This window comes from Nematolebias whitei, chromosome 2, assembly GCF_014905685.2.
Source record: "Nematolebias whitei isolate Nwh7 chromosome 2, NemWhi1, whole genome shotgun sequence".
Taxonomy (NCBI): domain Eukaryota; kingdom Metazoa; phylum Chordata; class Actinopteri; order Cyprinodontiformes; family Rivulidae; genus Nematolebias; species Nematolebias whitei.
The window spans coordinates 58033819-58041732 of NC_056499.1; positions in this window are offsets into that span (position 1 = coordinate 58033819).

Genomic DNA, 7914 nt, shown 5'->3' on the forward strand with positions numbered 1-7914 from the left:
TGTAGAGTGTTTGATCCTGTATTACCCGAGAGAGAGGCTGCTCGAAGACTGTTTTCTGTTAAACAAGGGAGTAGACGTTTCACAGAATATATTGACTTTCATGCCATTTCGTCCGAGAGCCGATGGAATGAAGAAGCACTAACTGATGCTTTTTTCTAAGGACTAAATGATAACATCAAGGATGAGTTGGCCACCAAGGACTACCCTGAATCTCTCAAGAGACTTGAGGACCTGGCTACCCGCGTCGATCTCCGCCTCGGAGAGGAGTCATCAGAGAAAGGCCAGATCTGACAAAACAACTCGATCCTGGGGTGAGTCAAGAAGCCCCATAGTCAATACCTCATACAATCCTCCATCTAACTACGCACTACCTGAGGAACCCATGCAGCTGGGAAGGAGTCGTTTCTTTCCAGGAGAAAGAGAGAGGAGGAGGAGGAGGCTGCACCTAAGTATCTATTGTGGGGAGGAGGGCCACTTGGTTGCTAAATAAGTTCTAGAATTGCACCGCTCAACGTGGCTGCATGTTGGAGCAGCTCTGTTACTTTCATTCTGAGATCTTGCAAACTTTAATTCCTGTTTTTCTGGACGTAAATCACATTTTTTTTGAATGACAGTTTACTCTGGTATCGGATGCTGTGCAGCTGGAAGGATTTTTACTGAAACTTTTTTAATTTTGGACATTTGTTATGATGCGTAACCATGGCAACAAGGCAGTTTTCTACAACCAACAGCAGCTGATTAACATCTCAAAGGCTCAAATAATATCTCAACTACAGCCCAAAATCTCAAATGAGTTGAAAGGATGTTCTGTAGATGCATTTTCATCTACCTGCAAGCTGTGCTCGAGTGCATGACCGCTGGGGTCCTACAATTGGCAGGAGGCTCATGGTGGTGGAGGGGCGGGATTGTCCCTTGGCACCTGCGGTTGGCTGTCCGTAGCGATGAGGAGCTCGGCAGACTGCTGGGAGGAGAGGCCATTGCTCTGGGAGGAGTTCTGTCTGGCATTCAGGTGGTCTTGCCGCCCGGGGGAGCCGAGAAGCAAGTCAGGTCTGGGTGGATGGATCGGACGGCATCTGCAGCCAGTTTCTTGGGATCCACTGTGGGATGGACCTTTATGGGAGGTCCTTTCTGCCTACAGCCATCAGTATCTATAACATCTCTTAATGAAATGAGGATAACGAGTAACAGCAACAAATAATTTCCCTTTGGGATTAATTCAATTCAATTCAATTTCAATTCAATTTATTTATATAGCGCCAAATCACAACAAAGTTGTCTCAGGACACTTTACAGGAACATGCACATAAAAGCCAATTAGTAAAGTTCTCTATCTAAGGAATCCAGCAGACAAGTTGAATCTTGGCTTCGTTGCAGTCTCCCATCCTGAGCAAGCACAGTGGTAACAGTGGAAAGGAAAAACTCCCTTTTAACAGGAAGAAACCTCCAGCAGAACCAGGCTCAGGACAAGCGGCCATCTGCATTGACCGGCTGGTTGAGAGGACAGGAAGGAGAGACAGACGAACACAGAATGGTAGGTCCAGGTATAGGTTCAGGTGTATCTGAAAGACAAAAAAACACGTTAAGGATAGAAAAAATAATTACAAATACAAAACAGGTTGAGCAGAGTAAGTAAAGACAGTAGCAGAGTGAAAATTGTGGTCAGTTTGTCCTCCAGCAGTCTAAGCCTATAGCAGCAGAACTAAGGGACAGCTCAGGAAACCCAAGCCGACCCTAACTATAGGATTTATCAAAAAGGAAAGTCTTAAGCCTAGTTTTAAAACTGGACAATGTGTCAGCCTCACGGACAGAGATTGGAAGTTGGTTCCACAAGAGAGGAGCCTAATAACTAAAAGATCTGCCTCCCATTCTGTTTTTGAAAATTCTAGGAACCACAAGTAAACCTGCAGTCTGAGAGCGAAGTGCTCTGTTAGGAAAATATGGAACAATAAGATCTGTAATATAAGATGGAGCCAGGTTGTTGAGAGCTTTGTAGGTTAGAAGTAAGATTTTGAATTCTATTCTGGATTTGACAGGGAGCCAATGGAGAGAAACTAAAACTGGAGAAATATGATCTCTCCCAGTAACTCCAGTTAAGACTCTGGCAGCAGCATTTTGGATCAACTGAAGACGTTTTAAAGAAGTATTTTGACACCCAGATAATAAACCATTGCAATAGTCCAGTCTAGACGTGACAAATGCATGGACCAGTTTTTCTGCATCATTTTTAGATCAGATGTTTCTAATGTTAGTGATATTACGCAGGTGGAAGAAGGAGGTTCTAGTAACGTTTTTAATGTGGGGGATAGAAGACATGTCCTGATCAAAAATAACACCAAGGTTTTTAACATTAGATCTGGAGGACAGATTAATGCCATCTATGGAGGGAGAAAGACTGAAAAATTAATTCCTAAGGTGCTCAGGTCCAACAACCAAAACCTCAGTCTTGTCTGTGTTCAAAAGGAGAAAATTAAGGGTCATCCAGGTTTTTATTTCTTTAAGACATGATTGCAGTCTAAGTAACTGATTGGAATCATTGGGTTTAATGGACAAATATAATTGTGTGTCATCAGCTTAACAATGGAAATTTATCCCATGCTGTTTAATAACTTTACCTAATGGAAGCATATATAAAGTAAAGAATATTAGCCCAAGCACTGAGCCCTGAGGAACACCATGACTAACTTTGGTGTATGAAGAAGATTTACTATTTTCATTTACAAACTGGAATCTATCAGATAGATGTGATTTAAACCATTTTAGAGCTGTTCCTGTAATCCCAACATCATATTCAAGCCTCTGTAGTAAAATATTGTGATCAACTGTATCAAATGCAGCACTGAGGTCTAACAGGACCAGTAGAGACACAAGTCCATTGTCTGAGGCCATGAGAATATCATTAGTGACTTTTACTAGTGCTGTTTCTGTGCTATGATGAGCTCTAAACCCTGACTGAAACTCTTCAAGCAGATTATTTCTTTGTAGATGTTCACGCAACTGACCTGCAACTATTTTCTCTAGAATTTTTGAGATGAAAGTTAGATTAGATATAGGTCTATAGTTGGCCAGAATTTCTGAATCAAGATCAGACTTCTTAAGTAAAGTTTTAATTACAGCAACCTTAAAGAGCTGTGGTACATAACCATCCATTAAAGACAAATTAAGTAGATCCAAAATGTGGACATTAATTAGTGGAAATACCTCTTTAAACAGTCTGGTTGGGATGGGATCTAGCAAACATGTGGATGGTTTGGATGAGGTTATTATTTTTGACAATTCAGAGCTCAACAGGACAAAAACTGTCCAAACATAAATCAGGCTCTAGTGAAAATTTTAAAGTTGTCTCATTTGACAGGGGACTAGAGATAGTAGAAGGAAGGATGTTTGAATTTTATCTCTAATTGAAATAATTTTATTTATAAAGAATCTCATGAAGTCATCACTACTTATAGTTGTAGGGACACATGGTTCAACAGAAATGGGACTTTTAATTAGTCTAGCAATAGTACTAAACAGAAACCTAGGGTTATTTTTATTCTCCTCTATTAAAGATGAGTAATATAAAGTTCTAGCTTTACGGAGAGCTTTTTTATATGTTAGCAGACTATCTTTCCAAGTTAAATAAAATTCTTCAACATTAGTAGAGCGCTATTTTCTCTCCTGGTTTCTAGATGCTGCTTTAAAGTACGTAACTCAGAATTGAACCAAGGAGCCAGTTTTCTGTGATTGATTCCTTTCTTTTTCAGTGGAGCAGTTTTATCAAGTGAAGTTTGCATTGAAGTTGTAAGATGATCAACTAGATGATCTAAGTCTCTGTTCTCTGATGCATTACTCTGCAAGACAGAGGAAAACATTGATGGAAGAGACTGTTTAAATTTGGTTACAGCATTTTCTGTTAAGCACCTGCTGAGATGAAATTTACTCTCAGTGACTGTGTAGTCATTTAATGTAAACTCAAAGGTTATTAAAAAATGGTCAGACAGAAAAGGATTTTGAGGAACTATTACCAAGTCCTTAATCTCTATACCATAGGTCAGAACTAAATCAAGAGTGTGATGATAAGAATGAGTAGATGTGCGGACGTTTTGGGTAAAACCAAATGAGTCTATTAAATTATTAAAGGCTATGCTTAAACTATCACTCTAACATCCACATGAATATTGAAATCACCCATTATGATGATTTTATCAGTATTTAATAATAAGTCAGTTAATAATTCTGAGAATTCAGACAAAAACTGAGAGTAAGCGCCTGGTGGACGATATATAACAACTAGTAAAAGTGGCTTTTCTGATTTCCATTTTGGATGAGAAAGACTGAGGGACAGCGATTCAAAAGAATCATAACTAATAACTGGTTTGGCATTAATCAATAATCCTGACTGAAAAATAGAAGCTACTCCTCCACCTCGGCCAGTTGTTCTAGGAACATGAAAATTTAAATCATTAACAGGAGTGGATTCATTTATACCAACAAAATCCTCCTGTTGTAGCCAAGTTTCTGTCAGACAGAATGAATCAATATGATGATCAGTTATCAGTTCATTAACTAACAGGGATTTAGAGGAAAGAGATCTGATGTTCAATAATCCACATTTAATGATTTTATGATTTTGCTCTGGTAAAGTAACTGTGTTTATTTTAATCAGGTTTTTATGGTTTATATTTTTAGAGCTGATTTTTGGTTTATTTAATTTGAGCTGTGGGCGAGTTGACACTGTTTCAATGGGGGTCTGGGTGAGTAACAGAGGAGAAGCAGCAGAGAGGTGGAGGACTACAACTCTGCTTCCTGGACTGGACCCTGGGTTGTCAATAATTTGGGGGATAAACAAAATCAGCCATATTTCTAGAAAGAAGAGCGGCTCCATCCAAAGTAGGATGGATGCCATCTCTCCGCATCAGACCACGTTTTCCCCAGAAAGAACTCCAGTTATCTATGTAGCCCACGTAACAATGTATAATTGAATTGAATTGAATTGAATTCAAATGCCTATTAAAAGATCAGACTCAGTAGGTAAGAGGAGATTCCTACTGAGTCAGATCAGGACCCCCAAGATCTCCTCACCTCTTACTGTGCCAGCTGAGATTCAAGTACTGGGTAGGAAACCTATACCTGTGGCTGCTTTTATTGATTATGGAGCTGACACTGAATTTATTGACTACAAGTTTGCAAAGTTTCTAGGTATTGATGATATACAAACTGCTATGTCTCACAAAGTCCTCGCATTAGATGGACACTCTCTGCAGGAAAACAGTCTAGAAACAGTTCCTGTCACCTTACTTCCTAGAGGCAATCACCATGAATCAATAAAATTCATTGTTATAAACTCTCCCCAACTTCCTGTCGTTTTGGGTGCCACCTGGCTATGTAAACACAATCCCTGTATTAATTGGAGGGAAAAAGAAATAGTAGGGTGGTCTGAGGAGTGTTTGTCTTCATGTCTTTTTGATGCTGTTTTGCCCACTATCAGTTCCAGTAACATTGAGAAGACATACCCCGACCTCTCAAAGGTTCCAACAGATTACCATGACCTCAAGGAGGTGTTTAATAAAGTCAAGGCCACTTCTTTACATCCTCACAGACCCTATGATTGCCCTATTGATTTGGTTCCTAGTACCACATCCCCTAGAGGCAGTCTTTATTCACTCTCTGGACCTGAAAATCAGGCAAGGCAGAACTATTGTAAGGATGGTACTTTTCTGTGGCCCGGTTTGTGTCTGTTTCCCTCATGCTTCCTCGTTAGTTTCCATTGTTGCCACCTGTGTCTCGTCCCAGCTGTTTGTCATGATGTCTCGTCTTCTCCCAGTATTTAAGCCGTCCTATTCTGTCTTGTCCTTTGTCGGGTCGTCTTCGTTGGTACTCTCCCTTGGGTCTCCTGAGTCTTGTCCTGAGTCTTTCCCTGAGTCTTCCTGGTCCCTCGAGTTCCCCGTGTCTCTCTTGTCGACTGAGTTCCCCGTACCTAGTTCATGTAAGTTTTGCTGCTCCGTCAGCTTGTTTATTTTGTACTTTTACCATTGCCTCCTTCCTTATTCATGTAAGTTTTGCTGCCCTGTCAGCTTGTTTATTTTGTACTTTTATTTACCATTAAAACATATTTTTGTATATCTGCCGAGTTGAGTCCCTGTTCTGCACTCTGGGTTCGCTCCTAACCGCAAACCACGACAACTACATTAATGATTCCCTACAAGCAGGCACTATTAGACCTTCTGTGTTCCCTGCTGGGGCTGTTTTTTTCTTTGTGGGAAAGAAGGATGGCTCCCTTAGACCATGTATAGATTACCGTGGACTGAACAAGATCACTATTAAAAATAAGTACCCTTTACCTCTTATGACTTCTGCTTTTGACCTTATTCAAGGGGCTATCATTTTCACTATTCATTCATTCAACCTTTATTTGAACAGATAAGTCACACTGAGCCTCGAAGACTCGTTTACAAGTGAGACCTGTCTGGACAGACAAAACCAGTGGTTAACTGGACACATGTAGGAGTTGGAGGTGAAAAAAATTCCTATCAGACTTTTTTCTTGGCTGAGAAAAACCCCTAATATTGAAAAAACACCTCGCACAAACAAGCACATATTTACGTAGACATTCTGCAGAGCAGAGCAGGAAGAAGGAAGAGACGAGAGCGGTCAACAACGTCTACAGATGCTCTCGAGGTCACTGTAATCAGTCAATGTCCTCCGGTGAGATCCATAAACATTCTCGAGGTATGTCGAGGAATGGCCAAGAATAACCCCTGAGTATCCGAGTCCTGAAATGATCACAAAGTTTTTTCAGCGGGGTTTCATCTGGTTATCACTAAACTTGACCTAAGAAATGCATACCACCTGGTTTGCATCAGAGAAGGGGACGAATGGAAGATGGCTTTCAACACCCCCACCGGGCATTATGAATATCTTGTCATGCCATTGGGACTAACGCTCCCACTGTTTTCCAGGCCTTGGTTAACGACGTGCTGAGAGACGTGGTTAACCAATTTGTTTTTGTATATATAGATGACATACTCATATTCTCCAAGAACATCAACATTCACAGAAAACATGTCAGTTCTGTCCTGTTAAGACTATTGCAAAACAACTTATTTGTAAAAGCTGAAAAATGTGAATTTCATCAACCCTCCACTTCCTTTTTGGGTTTTGTCATCTCACCTAATAAAATAACTATGGATGTAAACAAGGTCTCGGCAGTACTGGACTGGCCTACACCTAAAGACAGGAAGCAACTGCAGAGGTTCTTAGGCTTTGCCAATTTTTATAGAAAGTTCATTAAGAACTATATTCAAAAAGCGTTCAATACAAAAACAACTGGACTTTATTTGTAACAGAAGACGTTTCGCTCCTCATCCGAAGAGCTTTCTCAATTCAAAGAGCAGTGAGTGAGGGGTTCAGGTTATAAGGCTAAGTGAGATAAGACACACACATATGTAGATTGGCAGTTCACACCTAAACAGTAGGTCTTTGTTCATCTAATTCACAGATGAGGCCCCTCTGTTCCCATCAAGTGTGAAAACTGGCTGGGAATCTGTTTTAAAGTTGCATTATATGTTTTTGAAAGTGGAAATCTGAGGCCTCGTCCTCTGTTAAGAGACGGCTTTTCTCTTTTTACATAAATTGCTTCCTTCACCCCCCTCTCAAACCATCTGTGTTCTCGGTCCAAAATGTGCACATTTTGGTCCTCAAAAGAGTGTCCCTTATCTGTGAGATGGAGGTGAACTGCGGAATTTTGTCCAGAGGAGGTGGCTCTCCTGTGTTGAGCCATGCGTCTGTGAAGAGGCTGTTTAGTTTCTCCACTGTAGAGGTCTGGACAGTCCTCGCTGCACTGGACCGCATACACTATACCACTCTGTTTGTGTATGGGTGTTTTGTTCTTAGGGTGGACCAGCCTCTGTCTGAGAGTCCTGCTGGGTTTGAAAT